The sequence below is a fragment of the Furipterus horrens genome, unplaced genomic scaffold, assembly GCF_987537825.1.
Source record: "Furipterus horrens unplaced genomic scaffold, mFurHor1.1.pri manual_scaffold_4, whole genome shotgun sequence".
NCBI classification, from domain to species: domain Eukaryota; kingdom Metazoa; phylum Chordata; class Mammalia; order Chiroptera; family Furipteridae; genus Furipterus; species Furipterus horrens.
The window spans coordinates 107,023,180-107,045,014 of NW_028327174.1; the positions used below are offsets into that span (position 1 = coordinate 107,023,180).

At 37.2% G+C, this 21,835-nt stretch overlaps 1 pseudogene; it reads left to right on the forward strand.

Moving 5' to 3' along the window:
* The first annotated feature begins 17,688 nt into the window (after nucleotides 1-17,688).
* Nucleotides 17,689-18,648, forward strand: LOC150012625 (phosphoribosyl pyrophosphate synthase-associated protein 1 pseudogene; annotated as a pseudogene).
* Nucleotides 18,649-21,835: the final 3,187 nt, after the last annotated feature.

The window sequence follows — 21,835 nt, forward strand, 5'->3', positions numbered from 1 at the left end:
GTTTACCTCTGTGTCTTAGGTCTCCACCTAAGACATACCAGGAGCTGTTGCTCCTGTTATGTTGTAAGGGGCAGAGCCTTAGGTATTCTTCAGTACAGGGCAACCCATTTCACCACGATGTGTCGTTGTGTGTGGGGGAGGTGTCCGAGAGGGAACAATGCTGCCTGCTCAGCACTCGCCCCTTTTCTAGGCACTTCTCCCACTTCCATATGAGACTGGCACCTCTCTAGCTGTTGCCCTGACATCGTTCCCAGAGTGAGTGGATCTGCGGACATTCTAGGACTGTGGGGGCCCTTCAAATAAGCAGACTCTGCTGAGAGACCAGCAGTTTCTTCCTCTGCCCCAACTCCCACTGGTTTGCATAGGCAGAAGCAATGAGGCTTGGTTTTCCCTAGCACTGGGACCGTGAGCTGCATGGTCTGGTCAGGAGCTGGGAACACTCCCCAGGTGTCCCTCTGACCCGTCCCACAGATCGAGCAATGAGGACCCTAGAGGGGGACTGAGGATAAAGAAGGGACAAGAGACACAAGGAGAGGAGACAAGACAGTGCTCTGATCAAGTCTCATTTATTCTTAGTCAAAACAGTATTCTTATAGCTCAGGAGAAGAGGAATTTTTTATTCAGTGGGAACGCAGCTGCAGCTTGGGTGTTATCTGGTAGATATGAGTTAAACTGCAGGACAACAATCCCAGGAACAGAAAGAGGGTCGTTGCCCTAGTAAGGAGTAAACAACTATTATGGGATGGTGAGGCCATGCCAAGCAGAACTTTAGGATGCCAGTTAGTAAGACTTCAGCTGAGGAACTTTTTAGTTCCCCACATCCCTCCTGACTGCACTTTCCACCAGTCTGCCACTGATGCCACTTCTGCCACCACCACACCGTATCCTCTTGACCCCGGCTTCACCCCTCTTACCTGTCTGGATGAGTATTTCTTCTTTATATTTTTGTTTGTTGGACTTACATGCAGCTCAGTTTTCTGGAACTTCTAGTTGTCTCTATTTTTGGAGTAATTGTATTTCTTCTTACTTGTTGAAGGAGACACAGTGTGTCTGTCGAGGCCTCCACTTGGACAGAATTTTCTATTTTTCTTTATTCTTTACAAAAATTCCCAGTATAGAAGTAACATTTTTATTTACATAGAAGGGTGAATAAAATTTTAAAGCTAAATATTAATTTATTTTAGACTCTGCCTTTTTGCTTGTTATATATTATTGTTTTTCAAAAGAGAGAGTAATGAAGAAGTGGTCCTATATCTTATCTTTGTGGCTAGCAGCACACCTCAAAGCAGAAATGATGAGCAAAAGAGAACTAGAGGAAATGGTAAGTAATCAAAATTATTTTCCTGAGGAGAAAGAGGCCTCTGATATAAAGCATTTATAACTACAAGGATCCCAGAAAGAAATTTTATAACATTGCTTTAAAAACAATAAAACTCTAGCCCTGGCTGGTGTGTCTTAGTGGATTAAGTGCCAGTCTGTGAACCTAAGGGTCACCAGTTTAATTCCTAGTCAGGGCACAAGCCTGGGTTGCGGGCCAGTTCCCTAGTTGGGGGTGCACGAGAGGCAACCGCATATTGGTGTTTCACTCTCTCTCTTTCTCCCTCCCTTCCCCTCTCTCTAAAAATGGATAAATGAAATACTTTTTAAAAGAACAGAAAAAAAAAAAAAAAAACTTCTAGAAACCAAGGATTTAGGGCAATGTTGCATGGTGGAATGAGCTTTGGAAACATACTTATATACCTATTATTTCATTTCACCTCCCAACTTCCCTGTGAGTGATAAGGCAGAAGACATTTCTGCTTTTGCAGATGCAAAATTGAGTCTCAGAAACATTGTTATTGGTCCAAGGTTGTATAGCTGTTAGATGGTAGACCTAGGAATAAAAACTCAAGTCTAATGATTAGTTTTGTGAAGTTTTTCCCACTAGGAAAAGTTGCATTGTCTCATCCATGGGAAATGCCTTTAAAATTGGATCTCCATGAACAAATAAGAGCCAAAGAATCTTAATTTTAAAATCAGAGTGTCCAAATTTTATAACTCTTAGACTCAGAAATCATCCTGGAGAGTTAAAGTGACTTCACCTGGATCTTACAGCCAGCCTCACAAGAGCTTTATATGGTAGGTTTTTGCAGTTTATAATAATAGTCTCCTTGTGGAAGCAGGGGGCAGAGCAATGGGGGGAAAATTGAGACAACTGTAATTGAACAACAATAAAATAAAGTAATATATATTAAAAAACAAAAATAAATAAAATAAATAGTTTTTTGTGTGTGACTCAATAGGCTGCTGAGCAATGGAATCATGAGCCTCTAGCTCTCACAGCTTCTAAAAACCAGTGAAACTCGGGGATTTCTAGGTATATAATTCTCAAATCGGGGTGTTCATACCCAAGAACCATGGTCTAAGAAAGTGTGTAAAAATGCAAAATGAATACATCTTTCCAGAGTGTCCCTTTTACTCAGCACTGACCATTATAGCTCATTTTTCTTACAATAGACAATCACAAATATATCATAGGATTTAAAAGTCAAACAAATTATTAAATAAGAGAGAACACTTCAAAGATATTTATCACATTGGTATTTTCTTAGATTCTGCTCCCAAGCTCTATGGGTGTTTGTTTACTTTCCTCTGAACTTGGAGAACTTGGAAACAGGCAAGCATTGTTTTATGTTACAAAACCCCTTATTTTCTTTTCATTTCTCTCTCTATGACACAATCATCTAGAGTAAACCCAGACTCAATTCAAACTCTTTTCTTAAATTCCAAGGTTATAACATTGCATTAATTAATCTACAACTTAGGAATTCCTTACATATCTGAAAACATATATTCTTAGCTCTCTGATTAAACTAAAAGACTTCTCCTTCAAAAGCTTGATAAAGGAACTCTGTGTGCTTTCCAAGTCTGAATAATTATAATACTGCCAGCTTTACACTGACTCCTTGTTGCTGGGTTGACTTATGCTTCCTGCTCCATGTGGCATTCCTCCTGCACTTGAATTTTGGACCTACTGTAGAACTCCCATTTTTACACGTTATCTTACAATGGTCCCTCTCCTTTCCCTGGCAACCATCCAACTCCCATAGGTTACCCTCTTTTCCCTATATCAGATCTATAGCATTCTCCAATAAAATAAAGGATATTTTATATAAAAATTGATACAGGAATTGAATAAAAGAATTAAATTTGCAGAATGCTCTGACCTCTTTCAAATATCATAAGTAAAAAAATTTTGCCATCCATATCGGGCTATAGTTGACTTTCTACTATTTGTTCTTCCTCAGCTCTTCCTCCATATTTCTAAGATAATTAAAATTATATTTGTCTTAAAATATTAGGTAATTTATAATAAAAGTTGTAAATATTATTGGAGGTGGTAGGAAATATTTTTTTTCTTTTTCTTCTATTAATAGATTTTTAAGAATAGTTTTAAGTTTGCAACAATTGAGCAGATACTATGATGGTTCCCATATACCCCTTCACAGTTTACCCTATTAATAATATCTTGCATTAGTGTAATACATTTGTTACTGTTGATGAACCAATATTGATACATCATTATTAACACAAGTCCACAGTTTGAATTTTAAGATTTACTTATTTTTAGAGAGAGGGGAAAGGAGAGAGAAAGAGAGGGAGAAAAACATTGTTTTGTTGCCTATCACTGCCCGCCCCCACCACCACCACCAGGGACCTGGCCCACAGTCCAGGCATGTGCTTTGACCAGAATTGAACATACAGCCTTTCAGTTCACAGGCCAGCACTCAATCCACTAAACCACACCAACCAGGGCCCATATTTTACATTTGACTTCACTCTTGGTGTTATAGTTCTATGGGTTTTGACAAATGCTGACTGTCATGCATCCACCATTACAGTATTAAACAGAATATCTTCACTGCCCTAAAAATCCCCCTTTGCTCCACCTATTCAAGCCTTCCCCTTCCTCCTGAAACCCTGGCAATCACTGATATTTTTATTGTCTCTATAATCTTGCCTTTTCCAAAATGTTATATACTTAGAATCATACTGTATGTGGCCTTTTCAGACTGGCTTTCTTCATTAAGCAACATGCATTTAAGGTTTCTACATGTCTTTTCTTTTTATCACTGAATAAGAGTTCATTGTATAGATATACCACAATTTGTTTATCCATGCACCTCTTAAAGGATATCTTGGTTTCTTCTAGTGTGGTACAGTTATGAATAGAGTTGATATCAATATTTACATGCACATTTTTGAGTGGACCTAAATTTGTCAATTTATTTGAGTAAACACCTCAGAATGTGATTGCTGGGCCATGTGGTAATATGTTATTTAGCTCTGTAAAAAACACAAACTATTTTCCAAAGTGACTGTACCATTTTCACCAACAAATAATGACAGTTATTGTTGCTCTAAATTCTCAGCAACACTTAGTATCATCATTTTTTTAGGTTATTTATTTATTTATTTATTTATTTTTGCATTTAGCCATTTCAATATATGTGAAAAGCTGTGCTGCATTATTTTGTTTTTTATTTGTTTCTCTTCAATGCTGACAGCCTGTTGTAATATTAAGCTGTATTCTTGTTAAATTAAAAATCAGACTTAAGCTCTACATGTACCTAATATTTTTTAAGGATTTTTTATTTATTTTTTAGAGGGGAAGGGAAGGAGAGAGGGAAAGGAACATCAATGTGTCACAGAAGCATCCATGGGTTGCCTCTTGCATGCCCCCAACTTGGGACCTGGCCTACAACCCAGGCATGTGCCCTGACTTGGAATTGAACCAGTGACCCTTCAGTTTGCAAGCCAGTGTTCAATCCATTGAGCCACATCAGTCAGGGTCTATATGCGCCTCATTTTAAAAAAAAAATAAAGTATTTATAAATCTAGAAATCTCTTCAATAAAATTGGTAATAAATTTGATTGAATAGGAATGGAATACAACAAAACTTTTTCTAGTCCATGATATTATGTAACCTGAGATTAAAACAGACACAATAAATATCAGAAAAGAGATATTTATATTACTTCTATTATTAAGAGCAAGCCAATATCAGCCAAAGCATTAAAAAGATAAAATTAATAAATGCATATAATTTGATATTTTTATAATCAATTTCAAAGACACAAATTATTTTACAGCCTTCAGATACCTGTCAAGCACATGATTTATTTTCAATATGAAAAAGGTGATAAGTAACTTTCTAGTGATGTAAATATATTTCTCCATAAATTACTTCATAAGGAAAGACTTAGAAATGATATTATCTTTATTTTTATAATTTAGGCATCTCATGAATAAGAACTTACTATTATACATAGACTCACATCACAAGCTGGAGAAGGAGACAGGGACTTGTGACAAGCAAGGACCAAATCAATAACTAGTATATTCTTCTCCTGAGGGGTGCAGGGTGACATCATGGAAAGAGGTGACTTTTACAGACTGACAGACTGAGAATGAAAAAAAATATTTACTGTCTGGTATATAAGATGCTCAAGAGTTCTGTAGAGGCTTTGAGGTACTTGACACATACTGCAGGTTGGACTTCATAGGAAGCAGGTTCTTAGAACTCTCTGAGATAAAATTGAGTATGCATGATGTTTATTAGGACATGCTCTTGTGATCAACAGCCATGGGAGAAAAGGGAAAGAAACAAAATTGAGCAGAAGGAGAAGTAAGACTGCCATCCCAACCCATCAGCCCCCGCCTAACCCCTGGAAGTTCTAAACTTGAAATGGCCAAGAGAGTTGCCTTCCTTCAAGATAAATGAACAAGGGCCTTCTACATTTGCCTTGATCTACCCTTGGATGAGGACCACCCATGTAAGGGCCATATCTATGTTCACCATAGTACACTCCTTGCACTTCTATCATCCTTTTTTCCATATACATTCAGAAGAGGTTCTCCAGGATTCTAGTGAGTCTTTTTCTGGAGGAAACTTAGAAGATGAAGTCTAGAGGAACACACATTAGTCCAGGCCATTGCAGCTGGTCTTTAGACTGTAACTGAAAATCTGCCTTTTCCTATTTTTCTTTCTATTCTATGTTCCTTTTACCTTCAGGTGCTGGTCTTAGTGACTTATCTGGTGGTGTGACCTAGATTCTCCTTCCTTATAAATAAGGGCTCTTGGTCACAATGGCCTTCTCAAACCAAAATTGTTATGCTTTTGTATTTACCAAAACAACTGAGTAAGGAAATATCAAGAGGAGCTCAATTCCACATGCCCAACATATTCTTCCATGCCCCTACCAAGTAATAGCAGTCCTAGCTCCTCTTGATGATCAGGTCAATTACCCAGAACAAGTTGCTTTCTGATCCCTATACATAAAAAGACTAAAATACCCAAGCAGCTTTAGAGTCAAATAAGCCTACTGATGTGCCTTCTGGCTGGAGATGTCTCTCGTTGGGAACAGAACTTTTAACCCTACAGAGACCAGACTCGTAAAAATGGAATAACCATAACCCCGCCCCCCTGCATTGAATCATTGAGAGTGATAAATGAAGCCACCTCTGTTTCTAGTCTTTGGTTTCCAAACCCATGTACTCTTTATATATTTGGAGCACAACACTACATAAAATGGTTTGTTTTTAAGGCATATACAGCAAACTTGAGGATAGTGCTCTATTCTCAAAAGGTTGAATACAAGCTGGCATATGCACTATGCCTTCAGTTGACCATTTCATCACTTTACCAGGTCAGTAGATACTGGGTGATAGAGACTGTGATATAAACTGCAAATCCATGTAATAGTCTTGTTATTTTTCTCTAAAGTGGGACACAATATTACATGAGATCCAGTATTGATAGATAAAACATTCTCTCAGATCTTGGGTGGTGGTGCCAGTTGAGGTCATGCCAGCAGGAAAGGCAAAGCTATGCACAGAATATATGTCTGTTCCTCTTAGAATGGATGTCTGTTTACTTCAGGTTGAAAAAGACCCAGTGTAGTCAACTTGCCATCAAGTCATCAGTTGTGCTCCTCAAGAAATGTACCATATTGAGATATCAGCATTTGTCTTTGTTGCTGACAATTTTGACATTTGGCACCAGTGGTAGCTACAACCTCAGCCTCAGTAAATGAAATCCCACCCATCCTTGTGAATCCATGAAGAGTCTACATTTCTGCCACTGTAGTTACTTCCTTCATGCACACATTATGTTAGCGCTAAAGTGACCTATGTCAAAGTCTGGCTGATATCATTCTGTCTACCCCATTGTTTTTGATATATCTTCTATAGTAAATATACTCAGATCTAACATGTAATAATAAGAAATTCTCGCTTTGTGGCTTCCCTCATTCATCCATTCATATTTTCTCTCTCTGACCGTCTTGTCTCTAATCTTCTAGTCTTTCTTCTTCCAGACCCATGACCGTGTGTGTGTGTGTGTGTGTGTGTGTGTGTGTCTACTCACTTTGAACCACTTCTCAAATGGCCAGGTAGATAACCAGATGCATCACCAAAACCCTGCCTCTTGGGAGAGTCTTTCCCTCTTCACTGACTTTCAAAACCTCTTCTAAGTAAAGCAACAATGCAGCTGCCATCCACTTTTTTCCTTGTCCCTACATATCAGTCTGATTCAGCTATAAACCAGGATATTGCTTCTCTTTCTCCTATTAGCTTGTCATAGACGGTCATCATACTGCAACTGATAGGAGCTAAGTGTGGGTGCTGGTCCAACAGTGGTCGAGGATATGAGCCTGAGCTACCTGCTCAGAAACTTGTTGTACTCTCTGGTCCTGTTCATTAGTGATTTTGGATAAACCACTTCAATCTGCGATGGCTATTGCTGTGTCCATTGGTAGATCAAAGATAATCTAGTTTATAATGGGCAGTTCTGGATGCACAGTCACTTCATATCCCATGATCAAATTTAAAAGTTAAACTATAATGCCGGCTCAACAACTTCAGATAACTCTATTAAAAGATCTGAAACTGGAAAGGCTCATCAGAGTAGTGCTGCATTAGGTGGGTATTAACAGTGCTTTAATCCTCCGCTTCAATTGGCTATAGGATGTGGACTGCCTGGAAGGCATGGCTTTTGGTAAGGTAGTTCTCTGAAGCTGAGACAATCTTTGAAGAAGGAAAGAGCCTACAACTTCTGCTAGCACTCCCAGCAACTAGAGTGATCTGGATGCCAGATATCCACACCCATCTCACCATGGGAAGGAGAAACTTTGGACTGGTGGAAAAGAAGTAATTCAACTTGTCCCTAAATCCATAAATATATTTATCAATCTTCCAATTGTCAATGCAAACAATTATGAATTAGTTATAAGTAATAAAATAATATTATCAAGTAACAAGTTGAATAGTGGTGCATTACAAAGTAAGGGTAGCCTATGAATATACAAACAAATTAATGACAATACAGTAATGGCACTATAAAGCAGTGGTTAAAATGTCTTTTAATTTAAGATTTTTTAAGTTTCTTTTTTTTTAGATTTTACAACTTTAAAAATAGACAAACAATAAAATCCTCTCTTTGCACGTTGAACAAGTATATATAGTTGTACGAATACCACAACAACCATGAAACAATTTCATCAACCCAAAATATTCCCTCATGCTTTTCCTTTAGCCAACCTATCCCAATGATCTGTTTTATATACCTATAGTTTGGCTTTTGTGATCTAAATGGTAATGTATATGCTAGAATGTCATATAAATAAAACTTACTGAATGTTGCCTTTTTGTCTGGCTTCCTTCTCTTAGCTCCACCTGTTAATAATTCATTACCTTTTACTGAAGGTTGGTTTTATATTTTGTGTATATACCACAACCTTTTAAAAATTATTTCTTGAAAGACAACCAGCTTGTTTCCAGTTTTTGGAGATTATGAATAAAGCTTTCATAAATATTCACATGCATTGTTTTGCATGAACATAAGTTTTTATTTCTCTTGGGGAAGAAAACTGTCTTCTTAATAAATGATGATGGATCAATTGAATACCCCCCAAAAAGAAAATTAACTTAACTTTTCTTTTACCATATACAAAAATTAATTACTAGTGGATTGTACTTTTGTAGTGAACTATTCCTTAATCAAGGTATAAAAACAATAATCATTAAGAAATATGTTATTAAATCAAACAATATGAAAATGAAGAAGTTTTATCAGGAATATTATTAAGAGATTGAAAACAAACAAGTCCCAGAGCAAGAGAAGAAATATGTACACACATGATGGACAGAGGGCTCATAATCATTTTTTACATATTCTTTGTATAAACAACTAGAAAATGTGAACAGCCCGAGAGGTAGGTGATGGGGGAATGAGCAAGAAAGCTGAACAGACAATGTAGCTGTCTTCTGAGTGTGTGCATGTGTGTGTGTGAATGTGTGTATGTGCATGTGTGGATGTAATGACTATCTGCCTCTCTGGTTTCATTGAGAAAGTGTTTGCTAAAACCTTTTTGTCCTCTTGCTGTCTCCTCTCTCCACTGCCATTCCACTCATTGAGGTGGAGAAGTCATCTGATTGGTGAATCTGGAAGATGGAGGCACGTAATATATCCAGTCATTTCCCCTGTTCTCTTCTTTGGGTTTCCCAGCCCACACAGAACATGTCTCTTGCTTTTATCAGCTATGACATGAGATCAGTGCTGGAAGTGCTGTCCCTGCAGTGGGGGCTGCCCTGCCCATGTAGCTTGACCATGATGAACTGGCAAATGTCTGTCTTCTTAAGGAGTTAGGCAGCCAGCCTAACTTGAAGTAAGTTTTGCAACAGCCTTTCTCAGTAACAATGGCAATCACAAATGTCTTCATTTGTCTTGCTGGGTTTTGTTTCATCTTGTTTTTTTTTTGTTGTTGTTTTTGTTTTTGTTTTTTTATTTCTCACTTGGTTCAGAGACAGAATGGAAGAAGATAAGAAAGAGGGGAGCTAATTGGTGAGCATTCTAAAGACCCATATAATGTACATAAACTCTAGTATGGAACACATTCATAAAATTTTCTATAAATAGAAAAAAATCCTTCCTCATGAGTTTTTACTTCTCTGCATCTTCTTTAAACATTCACTGAGGCCTCAGAAAAATGAGGAAGAGCAAAAAAAGAAAGGAGGAGAAAGGAAGAGTATAAAACGTTAATAATAGTTTCTGTTTATTATATGACATGTATCAGGCACTTAGTGCTTATATACAAGGTCTGTTCAGAAACTATCCAGCCATGTAATATGAAAAATAAATGAAGAAGATATAAGATACAAGAAAGAGTGTGCAGAAGGCAATAGCACTTCAGTCCCCTTCAAAGAAGACACTTTGGGACCTCACACAGTTGTCCCAATCACCATCAGCTGCCCCGTCATATTTTCCTGAATCTCATTGATGAACTGAAATCTCTTCCCTTTCAAAGGTGATTTTAGGTTTGGGAGAAGCCATAGTCATAGGGCACCAAATCTGGGCTATAGCAGGGCTGAGTCACCTGGGTGATTTGATGTTTCACCAAAAAACTCTGCATGAGATGTGATGCATGACTAGGCATGCTGTCGTGATGAAGCTGCCAACCACCAATTGCCCATAGCTGTGACCTTCTAACTCATCTGAGTAGTTTCTACAGAGGAATGTTCAAATTTAATGCAAAATTTGATGCAGATCCATTGCTCTGTTCACTCAGTCATCTTGAATGCAATGGCCACACAGTACACACGCTCACCTAACGGCATATACTGCTCCCACTGACTAGTACAGTGAAGACATCACTGTTCACGCATGCACATTTCAGTACACATTCCTTGGCTGCCAGGTTACATTGATGTTGTGCAAATTGTTCTCTATATTATTAATGATTCGGCTTTTTCTAGACAGACCTTGGGATATTACCTGATTAATCCACGCAACAAGCCCGCTTTATAGATAAGAAAACTGAAGCTAAGAAAAATTCATCAAGTTGCCTAAGACCACAAAACATGGTAAAAGTTTCTTTTTCTTGAACTCTCATGTCATTTTCTGACTGTTATTTATGTACCCCTTGCCATTTTTTGCCATATGGGACTATCAGTTTTTTCTATATATTTCCTGTCTCATGAAATAAATTATTAGCCTCTTTAAATATAGATTATTTCTTATTTCAATTTATATCTATAGTCTCTGTGACAATACTCTGGATACAATAGGTACTCAATAAATATTTGTTGATGTCATAAGAGCTCATGAAAAATAAGATTATAAAACAATTTTAATATTAAAAATGTGACCAAATATTTGATAAGGAATTTGAAGTTGTTGTGCAACTTTGGCGGATAAAATAGAGAAATTAGTCTCTGTGCCACATGAACTGCAAGAGAATATATTATATATAAATAAAATGTGTAGTAAATTTTTAAGGACTCTGAAATCAGGGACAATACTGCATACTAGCCATAAGACCTCAAACAGGTCTTCAACCTCTCTGAGATTGTTATTCTTCTCATCACAAGGAAACTGCATCTTCCTGTAAGGGTCAGGAATAATAAAAGCTTGAGAGGATTAAAACTGTAATAATATGATACTATCAATTTAAATTAGCCATTTCATAATAGTATATGATATATGATAAAATATGATACATGATAGCATAATATGCTATATTGACATAATATTATTGACTGTTACATAGTCATTTTATAATGCTTATTAATATTTTGGTCATAGTCCAGGGTGAGCTCTCAGTAAATATTAAGCCTTATTTTCTAGACAGAGAAAAAATACTGCTACTGTCACTGATATGTGCTTTTTTTTCCTCTGTCTTATTTTCTCCTCTTGCCAGTCACTTCTGTTCTCAGGCATATGTCCTGTCAGGACCATGATGTATTAATCAACTCCCTGAGGGAAATTTTTCTGAAAGGCTTTTCTTCTACCTAATTGTCCAAGCTCTCATTTTTACTTAACCTTATCCTATCCTGCTGCAGACCTGATTCAGGCTACAGAGCCCACGCTGGCTGAGTGTTGGATCGACAGGGTTCATGTGAGGTCTCCTTCAGTCCTGTGTATTCAGCACATACCTAGAAATGCTTATTGGTTGGAATTTAACTTTATCATAGGACAGACTCACCTATGTTATCTTGTTCATGCCCTTTCAGGAACGTTTATGTATAACATAATGATGTCTTCCTGAAGGCAAACTCCTAAAATAAGATAATCTTTACATGAATGCTTTTCTTTTTTTAGTAACACAAAGATCGCTTTTTAAAATGTATTAAAAATGCAAGCTCATGATTCTAAAAATTCAAATAATATATGTAATAAAAGCCAAAAATCCTTCATGACCCCACCTTTATTATTGCTAGAAATGACTGTTAATTGATTCTTGTGTATCCTTCCAGAAAATAGTTATACAAACACATGCTTGAACGTTTCACACACACTCACACTCCCTGAGCAAATATTTCTTTTCTTAATACATGTAGAATCTGCTACTCATTTTGTTCTATACTATACTTAAATATCTCTAGTATGATAATCGTAATTATAATAGTTGTACTTGGATACAGGGTGTACATTATTCATTTTAGTTATTCATAGTATTCCATGGAATGGGCATTCCATAACATATTGTGCAATTTTTCTATTTATGAACACTCTGATTTCCACTTCTGTGTGTGTGCATGTGTGTGTGTGCATGTATGTGTGTGTGTGTATGGTTCCAAGCAGTGGTGACCTGAATGTGGTTTGCCTCTGTTACTGCAAACTTAGGTCAACATTGATATATCCATAGGTGGCTTACAGAAAAGGGCCATAGTTCAGGCAAAATAAAAACACTTTTGCACTTTAACAGGCATAGTTCCCCAAGAGTGTGACTGGTTTATACTCCCAAAAGTAAGGTATGAGAGTACCAATCTCATAGTTGAAAAAAAGCATGGCATCCAATTGTATTGCCATCTTACCTTGTATGTCTTTTTTTACAAGTAAAGCTGATCACTTTTTCATTGCTTTTACATTGTTAATGGTGTATAAATGCAACTGTACTTTACATTCTCAGCTTCTTCCTGTCATAAAACATGCCCTCCAAAATGGTCACAGCATTGTGTAAAAGGGGATGGCTTAACACACTGCATCTGAGCAGTAGTTCTCTGACATTTTGCTTCAGGATCCCTTTTACACTCTTAAAAATTGAGACCCCAAAGTGCTTGTGTTTTGTGGGCTATATCTAATGATATTTATCACACTGAAATTTAATAGTAAAAGTATATTAATAATTATTTACTGTAATACTAAGCCCTTTACAAAATAACATTAATAATTCCTATGAAAAATAACTATATTAAAAAATAGAAAACAGCTAAATCCCAGTATCTTCTTCTGAATTCAGTTGATTGCAATATCAAATAGCACATAGCCTCTGGAAAGCTCCATGATATTCCTGTGAGATAATGAGAGTAAAAGGGAAAATAATGACTTAGTAGTATTCCAAAATAAGTCTTTAACCTTGAGTACCTAAAAAGATCCTGGGGGATGACCAAGGGTACTTGGACCACATTTTGGAAACCACTTTGTTAGCACAAGAATTTCTGTCTATAAAAATAAACAAAAATATCCTGTTTGATTTTTATGTCCTTTGAGCTGGATGCTCAGGCTTCAGAAATCAACTAATCACTAGTGATGCTGTCACAAACAGCTTATGTAATGAGGAAGAAATCACCACCAAAGTGTCAAGGACTGATTGATTAAGCATGTTTCTTTGCTTCTCTTTGACTTGATAGTTATGGGAAAAACAAATACTCTGATAAATTTATTCTAGAAAATTCTGAGCCTTAAGAAGATTCAAAATTGAAGCTAATATTACATACGTTTTTATTATTTTTGTGGGGTTTTTCCTTTTATTATTTGATATCTTCAATTGTGTATTGTGATTAGATCTGATATTGATTGTGCCTGGGCTTAATTAATTATATTAATTATTTTCCACTAACTATCATGATGGAAGTTCAATTTCTGCATGAAGATATAAGCTAACAAGCTTTCCTACAATTTCCATCAGGATTTGTTTCATCTGTTTTGCTATTGAAATTGAGAGCACTGTGCCATCATTTTTATCTCCTTAATTTGTTATATAGACATAATTTTACACACATTAATAAATATAATTTCATACATTTGTGTTTCTCCTTTGTTTGCCTCCTCCAACTTTTTCTCCCCTGAGTCTATTCATGTCATTTCCCCCCCCTAACAATTCTGAGTGACCCTTGTTAGCAATCTAGTGTATATTCTTCATATTTATTTCTACACTCCAGTAATAATACACCTTCTATGAACACATATAGATGCAAACATACATTTACAATATGACTAATTTTTTCAAAAATATAATAATTATACATTTTTCTACATCTTGTTTTTTTCACTCAATAATTAATTACCCATGAGAAAAATAAGTATGGTTTCATTTTATTATTCTTAAGAATTGCATAACATTTCAAAATTTATTCAACTATTCATTCTTTCACTAAGAGCATTTCCATTGTTGCTAGTTGGTTTTTTATTAATTAATTAGGACTATTATTTTATATCCTTGTCACTCTGAACAATGCTAAAATACACATCCTTGATGATATATTCTTACATATTAACACTTCTATTTTTACAGGACAAAAGCATAGAATCCTAGAATGGAACTCCTGGGATAACAGGTGATAAGTTCTTATTTTTTCTTTTTTCTTTTTGTATATTTTATTAATTATGCTATTACAGTTGTTCCAATTTCTTTTACCTTTTCTCCCCTCCACTCATTTACCCCCCTAGCCTCTAACAATCCCACATCCCTTAGTTCATGTCCATGGCTCACGCGTATAAGTTCTTTGGCTTCACCATTTCTTGTACTATTCTTAACATCCCCCTGTCTATTTTGAGCCTAACAATTATTATTCTTAATCCCTGCACCATTTCCCCATTTCTCCCCCTTCCTCTTCCCAGTTGATAACCCTCCAAATGATCCCCATACCTATGATTCTGTTCCTGTTCTGGTTTGCTTTGTTTTTTGTTTTTAGTTTTTAGTTTTTAGATTCTGTTGTTGATAGTTGTGAGTTTGCTGTCATTTTAATGTTCATAGTTTTATCTTCTTTTTCTTAAATAAGTCCCTTTAACATTTCATATAATAATGGCTTGGTGATGATGAACTCCTTTAGCTTTACCTTGTGTGGGAAGCACTTCATCTGCCCTTCCATTCTAAATGATAGTTTTGCCAAATAGAGTAATCTTGGTTGTAGGTCCTTGCTCTTCATCACCTTGAATACTTCTTGCCAGTCCCTTCTTGCCTGCAAAGTGTCTTTGAGAAATCAGCTGATCGTCTTATAGGCACCCCTTTGTAGGTAACTCTTCTTTTCTCTTGCTGTTTTTAGGGTTCTCTCTTTGTATTTAGTCTTTGGCGTTTTAAGTATGATGTGTCCCAGTGTGTTCCTCTTTGGGTCTAGCTTCTTTGGGACTCTCCATGTTTCCTGGACTTGTATGTCTTTTTCCTTCAACAAATTAGGGAAGTTTTTCTTCATTTTTTTTTTCAAATACTTTTTTAGTTTCTTGCTCTTCCTCTTCTCCTTCTGGCACCCCTATAATTTGGATGTTAGCATGTTTAAATTTGTCCTAGAGGTTTCTAAGCCTCCTTGATTTTTTCAATTCTTGTTTTCTCATTCTGTACTGATTGTTTATTTCTTCCTTATGTTCCAAATCATTGATTTAAATCTTGGTTTCCTTCCCTTCACTACTGGTTTCATGTGGATTTTCTTTCATTTCACTTAGTATAACCTTCATTTCTTTCCTGTCATGTTTAATCTTGTCTGTCAAGTCTATGAGCACTTCTAACACCAGCATTTTGAACTGTGCATTGGTTAGGTTGGCTATCTCCTTGTCTGTTAGATTAGCTATCTCCTCACTGCTCAGTTTTTTGGGCCATACTTCTCCGTCTCCTCAACCTGACAGGCTCCTGTGTTTGCCTCTGCATCTTGCTGTAGCACCTATTATGTTGTAAGAAGCAGAGCCTTAGGTATTCATCAGTGCAGGGGAAACCTGTTTCTCCACATTGTGGCACTGTATGTGGGGGTGGGGGGTGGGGCGTATGAGAGGAAACAATGCCACCTGTTCAGCACTCCTCCCATTTTCACTAAACACACAGACTCTTGTGAGAAACCGGCAATTTCTTCCACTGCCCCAACACCTACTGGTTTTCACAGTCAGAAGAAATTTGGCTTTATTTTTATCCCCAGCGGCCAAACCATGAGCTGACCAGTCTGCTCCAGGGCTGCAATAATTCCTCATGTTCTTTTTCCCCTGACTTTTTAAAATGTGTGACTGTGCTTTCCACCAGCCAGCCTCAACCACTGCACTGCCACCACCAACATCATGGCTGCTGGTGGTGCGGGTGCTGCTGCCACTAAGGTCATCGTGAGCATCACTGCCCCAGTGCTGCCGCCACCACCACTGCCAGTGTCACCAACTGGGTGTCGTTGTTGCTGCTGCCACTGGCTCTGCCAGTGTGCCTCCTCACTTCCTCTCTGCCCCAGCTCTGCCCCTCCTACCTGTCCAGATGAGTATTTCTTCTTTATTTCTTAGCTGGACTTCCCCTTTGTTTGATTTTCTGGAATATTTTTTGCAACTTGATGCATTTATTAGATAGAACATAGACTTTGAACTTAGAAATTTGATTTTCTGGAACTCTTGATTGATTTTTATAGTTTTTGAGGTAGATTTATTCCTTTTTATGGATAGTTGTGGAGGGTGATGCAGCATGTCTACCTATGCCTCCATCTTGCCTAGAAGTCTTAATTGTTTAATAGAAGTTATAGATTGCTTTTCAGAAGGAATATACAATTCACATTTCTGTTAGCAAGATAGAAGAATACCTTATAAGTGTTCATCACACTTATTAAATTAAAAAGTCTAACTAAAATAAAATAATACCTTATATTATTTGTGAGTTTGAACATCTTTCATACTTTGTTGAAATTTTGAATATGTTCTTCTGCAAATAATTTACTCATTAGCTAGGGTAATAAAATATTCACATGGGATTCTTCCTGCTAACAGTTTTGGCTGAGACTGTAAAACTTAGAACAGTAGGTGCTATCCCACATTCCAAATCAAAACGCCAGTTTTTCTATTTAGGATTTAAAAGGGGTTATTAAAAACTGGTTAAATACCTATGGCTGTGCCTCTATCTTGGCTCCCAGAGCTCTAGGGACTCAACACAAATAGGTCTGCCTCCTCCTGAGTTCCTGTGTGCTTGCAACATACTTAACAAATTGGGAATTGGTTTGGGATACTGCGATGTGTGGTGGTTGTATTGGGGGTGGGAGGGAAGAGGTGGGTGGGAGTGATTCAGGAGAGTGGTTACTATTAATACTATCTTGTTCTGTATAGACTACATAAATAAAGCAGTTAACTTTTTAAAAAAAAAAACTGGTTCAATAGACATTAATCGATCATCCAGGTCCAAGATCTATAATAAGGGTAAGAGTATATTAAAAGTTTAAAGAGACCAATAATGAGAGGTAAAGATGTGACAATGGAAGCAAAGATCAGAAAAAAAAATGATTTAAAAATTCTATGCTGCTGGTTTGAAGATGGAGGATGGGGGCCATGAGCCAAGGAATGTGAGTGGCAAGGCAAGGCATTGGATTCTCCTCCAGAATGTCCTGAATGCAGCCCTTCCAACACCTTGATTTTAGGACTTCTGACCTCCAGAACTGCATCATAGTGATAAATTGGAGAAGTCTGTTGTAATCAAGATGCCAATGGAGAAATAACAGTTGAAATTAAAAAATCTGTTCATGGCAAACTCATTTTCATTATACAGACAATACGCAGAGGCATGAATACAGCTGTGATGGAGTTATTTATTAATCAGGGTTTATGCACTGAAGACTGCCTGTGCCCAGAGTATTACTGGAGTCATCTCTTATTTCCCCAATAGCAAGCAAATCAAGATGAGGAAGAGGGATTCCGTTGCATGCAAACTCCTAATGTCTATGCTGGCAAAAGTGGCTTAACTCACATTATCACTCTGAATCTTCACAAAAAGAAATTCAAGGCTTTTTCAGCTTTCCTGTGGACAACATGAGAGCCTCAGTTTTCCTGCTTCAGTATAACCAGGAAGAAATTCGAAATTACAGAAGTGCAGTCATTGCAACTAAATCTCCTGATGCTCCAAAAAGGTCCCAGTCATATGCTGAGAGATTCCATCTGGGTGTAGCTGTAATTCATGGAGAGGCTCTGTATACAGTGCTGGGCATGGATGACAGTCATCACTCTCCCCCAATGGTCAAAAATGCTACTTCCACCTGTCCTGGAGTTGCTACTGATGATGATCAAAGAGAAGCCACCAATAACTGTAGTTGGAGATGATTATGGGAGCATCACAATCATAGTAGATGATATTATTGAATGTGTGAAAAGTTTCATTAATGCTGCAGAGATCCTGAAAGACAGAGGTGCTTACAAGATCTATGTCATGGCCACTCATGGCATTCTGTCTGCAGAAGCCCCCCGCCTGACTGAGGAATCCTCCACTGAGGAGGTAGTGACCAATACAGTCCCACACGAGGTGCAGAAACTGAAGTGTCCCAAGATAAAGACTATGGGGATCAGTCTTATTCTTTCTGAAGCAATTCAGAGAACCCACCATGGGGAGTCCACAGTGTACCATTTCTGAAACATCACTGTGGATGACTATCTTTCATGGCTGTCTTGATTCTGGGACTCATATGGAAAACAGTGCCATCAATTATATACTGTGTTGCCTTTCAAGGGAGTCAGATAGCCTCTCTCCGCCAAGTTTGGTAGGTAGGAAGCATTAATGCATAAATGGTATAAAATTTGTGACCTCCTTACCCTGCCTGTTCCTTAAAGAAAAGTTACAGGCACTTTCCTAAAAAGAATCTGAAAATCTTTGGCTCTTGAAAAGGAATTAATGGCAACGTTTTAACTCTATAATGTTCATTCAGCTGTTTCATTTCCAGGGAAGTTTGTGTTAATGTTGAATTTTATTAGGGAAGCTGAGTGCCCTGGCACTGTTCTTATTCCAATTGCCCTCTCTAGAGTCAACCTCATGTAAATCTTTTATTGAGGATCATATTTTTCCCTGAGAAACTCCTGTGCCTTCAGCCATTGAATAATGAAGCACTTGTAGTGTTACTCCCCAGCAAGGACACCGGATTAGAAAATAAGAAAACACATTTTCCCTTTCATAAAGCCCAATGAGGATGCTTCCTTAATGGCACAGAGAGCTAGATATATACACCTACAATTTGGGAGAGGTGGGATTTAGGGTATGACTCATACCTGAAAGGTTTAAAACAGAGAGACTGGCTGGAATGACATGTCCCTGCTGCTGGGTAAAGAGACAAGGGAAATAACTGTCCTTTGGAATTAGGCAGGACATGCATATACATGTAAACTGGATGAGGACCCTGTGTTAGAAAACCAGACTTGAGGTATTTTAAACTGAGTGGTGGTAAAGGGAACTGAACTGAGATGGAGAAGCCTCAACTGTCTATGGTGGAATATTCCCAGTGACCGTCTTGAGGGACACAGTATCCCTCAAGAGAAAAAGCCACCATTTGAACATCTGCCTCTCCCAGCAATGCAAACACAAGATATAGCTGTATGACTTGTCTTGCTCCTTAGCCCTACTGCTGCCCTGTATTCCAAACCTGGAGGATCTTAAAGTAGCTTAGTGAGTAAGGGAAGGGAATGGGAACAAAAGAGAGTACACAGGCAAGGTGGAGAAATGCAATAGAAGATGGTCACATCCCATCTTGGTTTTCTTGGAAGTATTTTATTTATCCTTTCTGACTTCTTTTGATTATTGCTAACTTACTTTACTTTGCATTTTTCTTCTCTGAGTACTGCTTCCACTATTTTTCAAAAGTCTTAAGTGCTCTTTCTTATTAGGAGCTTATAATATTTCTTTGATTTAAATGTTATCTAGGAGTTACTTTCTTGACTAGTATTTGTATTTTTATTATATTTAAAATTATTTCTAATTTTATGGAACTAATATGAGAGGGAATCGTTGGAGTTTTAAGGAGTTTATAAATAGTACCACCCCCTTCCTTCTTTTCCTTTCCAGTGAGAATCAATTGAGAGTTGTAACCAGGAACCACACATACAGACGGGGAGAGTCAGTTTTAACAGAGTGAAAGTCTCTGCCCAGGGTATGAGCTTGCTAAACTTCACCTCTGATTTAGCAAGGTTTCCCTACCTAAGCCCAAGAAATGTTAAATTATAACACAGGGGCAAGCTTACCCCTCAAATATACCACTCAGAGAGGCAAAGAACTTATGGTTCTGCTTAGACATGTTAGGGTTCAAGTGTGAGTGTTGGTGTACTCTAAATGAGCACAATGATGACCGTTCTCTGCATGCACGGTCCAGCAGGTGCAGAAGTCAACCTGCTTTCTCCTAAAAACATGCCATTGAGATCTCCAAACTTCCAGTCCTTTCACATTAACTCAGACTCAGGAGTAGGAAGACCTCAATCCACATGTACTCATTTCCTAAGCTAAGATCTTAAAGATCAATGACAGGAGGGATTGGTATATATATTTCATGTAGAGTTTTCTTCCAAGGATCCATGAATCTCAGTGGTGTCCTGGGCTCTGTGGACACTTGTCTGAGCTCTTGTATGAGCTCAGGAAAAAGCCCTAACTGAGCTATCTACTGGCTAAGATGCTAGATCAGAATTCCACTGGCCAGGAGCTACTGGTTGTCTGTTGGCCTTAAAAGATCTTTAGCTCAGGAGAGGCAGATAGACTAGGAGAGGGAGCAGTGGAGAAGCAAGGGAAATTCACATGGTCCTCTTTCCATTATTCTCTCCCATTATGCCATTTTAAATATTATACAAGATTTATTTTTCTATTTATAAAAGTAATATATTTTGATTGTAGAAAACAAAATTTTGGGAAAAACAGTAAATTTCTATTTTTTAGAATCTTTCCTCTTAATTTTTCCCTTGTATATTTTAGTTATTAAAAATTTAAAAATATATATGTACTTTTTAAAAAGATTTATTGAGGAATAATTGGCATATAAATATACAATATATTTAAATTGTGCATCATGGTCATTTGAAATATGTATATATTGTAAAAGGAATCATCTCATCTGCTAAATATATCCATCACCTCACATATTTATCTTTTTTAATTTTCTGTTTTGGTGAAAATATTTAAGATCTACTCTCTTAGCAAATTTCAATTATACAATAAGAGTGTTATCAACTATAGTAACCACGTTTTACATTAGGTCATCAGAACATATTCATTATGTAGCTGAAAGTTTGCACTGTTCTACCATCCTTTCTATATTTCCCCTACCCCAGCCCTGGACAACCACTTTTCTACTCAATGACTATGACCTTGACTTTTTTTTTTAGATTCCACATATAAGTGAAACCATATAGCATATTTGACTTTTTCTGACTTATTTCACTTAGCAAAATGCCCTCGAATTCCATCCATGTTGATGCAAGTGGCAGGATTTCCCTCTTCCTCATTGCTGAATAATATTCCACTGTGTGTGTGTGTGTGTGTGTGTGTGTAATATACAGGGGTGGGCAAAAGTAGGTTCATAATTGTTCATCTGGAAAATAATATAATAATGAACACCAACACAAGAATAAACTCTGTGTTTTGTGTATTCACAGCTGTAAACCTACATTTTTCCATACACACAAACATAAACACACATACACACAGACATATATACATCACATCATATCTATTTATCTCTTGATAAACACTTAGATTGTTTCCACTTGTTGGCAATTGGGAATAATGCTGCAATGAACATGAGAGTGCACAGGTATCTCCTTAATACCTTGTTTCATTATTTCCCTTGGATATGTACCTAGACATAGGATTGTTGAAACATATGGTA